This window comes from Lissotriton helveticus, chromosome 9, assembly GCF_964261635.1.
Source record: "Lissotriton helveticus chromosome 9, aLisHel1.1, whole genome shotgun sequence".
Classification (NCBI taxonomy): Eukaryota; Metazoa; Chordata; class Amphibia; order Caudata; family Salamandridae; genus Lissotriton; species Lissotriton helveticus.
Window position 1 is genome coordinate 897,086,086 of NC_136070.1, and position 6,000 is coordinate 897,092,085.

Genomic DNA, 6,000 nt, shown 5'->3' on the forward strand with positions numbered 1-6,000 from the left:
ATGATATAAACATAAGATCAACATGCAAGACTCCTCTGTGTATGCTGCCAGGCTCTAGAACTCCAATTCAGAGAGGACTTCAAATCCAACTCCTTGTATAATTCCTGACAGACAGAACTGTGAAAAAGCCCTAGATCAAGGGATCTCATATGAACTATAACCACAAATGTATACATTCTAATGCTAAATATTATTATACTCCTGAATGAATGGCTACATTTGGCTCCAACAGGAAATCAGAGTGTAAGAGAAGTGACCTATTTAATGTAAATTTCCTGCACAGGTCCTGAATCTGCTCCAACATATCAAAGTATTGGTGGCAACTGTTTGAACTATTGCGTGTCATATTGGAGCTCCCTTTGCCACCTTCTCCTCAATTGGCACTACTGGGAGATATGTTGGCTCTCCCTCGGGCAACACTTTGTGTTGTGCCAATGGCACTTGTACTTGCAAAGAGACAAGAGGCAATGGTTTAGGTGTACAACAATACGCCTACAATTGATCAATGGCTTAAAAACATGACCTTCTGATGTGCCCAGGAGGAAATCTATACTGGCAATGCCCATGATAAAACCCTTCCTATGGACTTTTGGGGTTCTCTTAGGACATATCTGTTATGATCAACGGAGGATGTTCTAGCAACTTGACTCTGTGTGTGCCTGTGGAACCACTCCGATATGTTTGCCTTGGTTTTGCGGAACTGCTGTTATATACATACTTTCTTGTTTTATTATGCACATGAACAGATATGTAATCCTTATTAACTCCAGACAACTACTCTTTGTTGCTGTGAATAGTTACTGACCTGTTCCAATTAAATTACCTTTTGAAACTAAACAGCAATGCTTTTGCATACTTGAGCCACTCATCCCAGTAATCATGTACTCCAATTTTCTATCATTTACATTTATAAATTGTTCAATTTTAAATACTTTAAAAGGTGCTATGAGCCACTCCATGCTGGGAAATGGGTTAATGGCACTTCAAAGATTTTTACGATATCCCATCTTTAATTCATCTGTTTTCCAGTATGCATATGAATTGAAAATAAAATCAATACTCCAGTCTGATATGTTGCATTCAACATTTTTAGCTATATTTATTATTTTTCCTGATAATTGTGAAATTGCAGGCTGTTTTGTGAGTACTTCATAATGCCAACATGGGTTTTGTGATACTCTTATCACCTGCTCAGGGCTTCACAATGTAAGCAGTCAGTCAATGCATTTGAGGCTCACTATGTTATATGTTAACAAATATACTAGTATGTTTGTGTTTGTACTGCCGCTATGTGGAATGTTCTAAATGTTGAGTCCAATGAAGGAGGTCTTCGATATCAGGTAATTCCAGTGAATCGAAGTGGGGGCCCAGTAACCAGCAAATAAGATCTTTGTCATATATCTTATTTTCAGGTTGATATGCAACTGTCTAGTCTTGTGGCAGCAGCAGTACCTCCCAACTTCTGTTCCTATATTGGATCGGTATAGATGAGGTTAGACTCTTCCTATACATCCTTTAATGTGTAGTGTTCCACAACCTTATGCTCAAATATTACAGGAACTGGGGTGCGACAAGTTGCCTTCTTGCTCCAGGCTGAAGAGTTGATCACTCATTGCTGCGGAATGTAATTCCCCTGTGCTTTAATATCATGGCCAAACATCATCATACTGATTCCAGAATGTTGGAGGCTAGTGGGATATGTCTAGCCACATACGCAGTTCAACATTTGAAAGTGTAACTAGTGTTAGGTAATATATCAGGATCCTCTTTCCAGGCCTCCAGCTGTCCCATGGTCACTTCCTTTTTTTGTGTGAAATATTTATCATTCAGTTCAGAGCAGTAACACAAAAAGATTTCACAACTTACATAGATAACGACATATTCGCCATGCTGTAGGAAAAAATTAATAAAACAAGTACAGAAAGGTGACAATGGTAAAGAAAAAAAAAGGGATAAGCAGAGCAACACCACATAAATAAAGTTATTAATCCGCCATGTGCTGAATCATGGGCTGCCAAATCTGAATCCCTAACTGTTTTTTCTTCAGTGACTTGAGGCGATAAAGATTAAATTCTGTATAGAAAACATTATAAAACTTCGCTCGCCACATTTCGTATGAGGGTGCCTCTGTTTTAAGCCACATTGAAGCAATACAAAGACGCGCTACTGCCACAGCCATAATGAAAAAAAATCTATGAGGCTAATACAATTGGCATAAATGGGCATTGCGACATAACCCAAGCATCAACATCTCTTTAGATATCGTAACATTTACATTAGTAAGATGCGAAAGAAACTGTTCAATGGATAGAAAAAAAGATGCTAGCTTATTACAATCATAGAATATATGAACTATATCAGCCAGCGGTGTGAAGCATCTAAAGCAATTCCCAGCTTGGGCATTGCCCCACTTCATCATATGGGCAGGTGTATAGTATAGGTTAAATACGGTTTTATAGTGCTGGAGTTCAAAGACAACATCTTGGCGAATAAAATCACGAAATTCAAGAAGGATTTAGCCAAATTTGCGATGGAGAAAGTGTACCCCTACACAAGCGACTCCTACGTTCCACCGACCTACAATCAACAAGGTAGAACACTGGGGTCGAATTACTCCACCTCGGGGAGCGAAGACAATTCTTCAGACTCAGATACGTCTTTCAACAATCAAGCTAGGGGTGGTAACCGAAGATTTCGAGGTTCTAGGAGAGGGAGGCAGTACCATACGCCTGCTCCCCCACAATGGTGGCCACCTGGCCCATTTAACTATATTCAACCTCCGTTTCCAGGCCAGGCCTACCCTTTTCCGCCTTATAACGACTTTGGTCAGCAGCATTTTGTAGGACAGGGCCCAAGACGACCCAAAGGCAAAAGACGGCCAACACAGTCCAACGTACATTGGAGTCCTCCGCCGTCATCACGGACCAGGAGCAATCATCAGGAGCAAATGCCACCAGGACCGAGCAATGCCCGAGTCTAATTGTCAATCTGAGCTGTCGTGTTTTGAATACAGACGAGACACTAGTCCTTGAAAAGGGTCTCGGGTTTGTACCTACATACAAGGGAGACCCGTTTGAGACCAGGCAGGAACTTTCCGGCTTCTTTAGGAAGCTTAGATTACGATCTTTTTTCAAAGAAAAAGACCTTGATCCCATAGAGGAGGTGACAGATTGGAACACTGGGTTGCGTGCTAAATCCACCTTTAATCCTCCTTACAGTATGACCCCACCGGAAAATCTTACCTTTGAGCGAGCGGTATTAGAAGACGCAGAAAAGATCTTTCAGACCGACTACAGACAGTTTCACAACTTGACTAAACAAGAAAGATTGGCACTTTCCACCTTGGCCAATGATGTCTCTATCACGGTGAAACCTGCCGATAAGGGCGGGGCAACAGTGATTTTGGATACAGATATCTACACCGCAGAGTGTAGACGCCAACTGAATAACAAGAAATTCTATCAGTCCCTGAAAATGGACCCCACTCCTAGATTGACTGCTTCCATCAAGAAACTGGTTGAGAAGGCAACCGAAGAAGGTTGGATCACCGCTCAGGAAGCATCTTACCTGATTGCTCGCCATCCAGTGATACCTTAATTTTATGTATTGCCAAAAATACATAAGTGGATCTCCCCTCCACCTGGAGACCCATTATTTCAGGTCTAGGTTCTCTTTTAGAACCCCTTTCCACTTTTGTGGATTTTTTTCTGAAACCACTGGTCAAACTCATGCCTACGTACATACAAGATACTAAAGATCTATTACGGATCCTACGTGATATGCCCTTCGACGGAGACCAAGATTTTTTGGTCTCATTTGACGCTGAGTCATTATACACTTGCATACCACAGAATGAAACCCTTATGGTCATTGAAACTCTCCTGGGGACCACCGACTGGGAATACATCACCCTCATTCACTTCATAATGTCATGTGCCACCTTGGCAATGAAGGAGAACTTCTTCAAATTTGAGAACGACTTGTTTCTTCAAGTATCTGGTACTTCCATGGGCAGTGTTTTTGCCCTGTCTCTAGTGAACCTATATGTCCATCATGTTGAGCAAACTGTGGTGCTACCTGAAAGTAATCCATGCATCGGCCATATTGTGACATGGAAACGTTATATTGATGATGTTTTCATAGTCTGGAGAGGGTCTGCCACATCCATTGATGATTTTCATTCATGGTTGAATGAACGCAACACCTTTCTGAAGTTCACCTGTGAATATTCAAAATACAGCCTACCTTTCTTAGACCTGCGGATATATCCCCATCAAGGTTACCTTCATACTGAACTTTACAAGAAACCCATGGCGAGAAACTCATTATTGCATTTCCAGAGTTATCATCCTCAGGCCCTTAGAGAGAACTTACCCTTTGGGCAGTTTCTCAGAATCCGGCGCAACTGCTCAGAAACCACAGGCTACAAGAAACATGCTAATCTACTGTCTGCCCAACTCAGAGATCGGCAGTACCCCAAGAAGACAGTTAAAACTTCCATGAAGAGAGCCTTCAACAATCACAGAGATGCCCTTCTGGAACCTCGAGGTATACCAGTAACAGACACTTCCACACAAAGAATGACTTGTGCCAATACCTTCTGCAGTTATTCCAATGCCCTGAAGAAAAGCATATTGAAGAACTGGAAAACTCTGAAGATAGATGGGAAACCACTACCACCACCACTGTTTGCCTTCAAGCGCAGTAACAACTTAAAGGACCAGTTGGTGCACACTCGTCCTAGAGAGAGGGCATCCATCACTGAAGTGAATCTTTGGGGTCTCCCTCCAGTGAAGGGACATTTCCCGTGTGGCAATTGTTCTGTCTGCCCGTTAACCAGTCATCAGACTGAGGTAGATATTGGCACTCCTATCCCATGTTCATTGAATAAGCACACTAATTGCAACTCTGATCACGTGATTTATTTGATAACATGTCCGTGCCAGAAGAGGTACGTGGGCATGACTTCACGTAAGATCAAAGTCAGAATTTCTGAGCACAGGAGCACCATTCGGTGCAAAAAAGTGCGACCAAGGTCACGAATCATTACATTTCAGCAGGACACTCGGACACTGACATACATTGGGTTATTTTAGAAAAACCATACATTCCCTCTCACGTAGCAGACATCCAACAGTTTCTATTGCGTAGAGGACAAAGGTGGGTGTTCAGGTTAAAGAGTGACCGCTTTGGATTAAACGATGAGATCCCATGGTTGTCTCCGTAAGAGTAATCCTTACTATTCAGAGCTGTTTTTGTTGATCTTTAATTGGGTAGTGGTGTTACCTTGGGGGTGTAGGGCTTAATGGTTCCACCGATAAACCCCCAAAGTTTTTGGTCTATACAGACCATTACATATGAACCACCTAGCAACAGGTTTCTGGATATAACTGAAACTCTCAATTTAGCCCCTAGCATTGCTATATTCAACTGGGCATCAACACTGAATGGTTTACAACACGGCGCAGTTACAGATATGAGAAAGGTGAATTGCTTATTGACACTAGTGTTAACTTTGAGTCGGCTAGTATTTTAAATTCTCTCTTAGTGTATACATTTTGTATTCAAATCATGAATCAGGAGTTGTGATCATTTATGGGAATTACTACTCGTGATGATACTACCGGTTTCACAAGTGAGAGGGAGACTAGCGTTCCACGTTCACTTGGTATCCTGACGCGCCTAGAATGAACACTGTTTTTTGCCCATGCGCACATCGAGGCAGATCCGACAGCCGGTCCTCGGGCAATAGACTAGACACCTAGTCGAAGGACCCGTCGTGATGTCTTAAACACGAAGAATGGCCGCCGTCGGTACCTCCGGTCATTACTCATAGACCGCCCAGGGGTACCGACGGACAGGTAAGGCCTTTTGTTCTGTGTGATATGATCTGATATGCGTTCGCCACGCGTTTGCGGTTCGAACGTTTTGCCGTTTCCGCTTTCTTAGACACTGATGCGTTTTTGAGGCTATATACATGAGACGCAGTTGTGAATCATT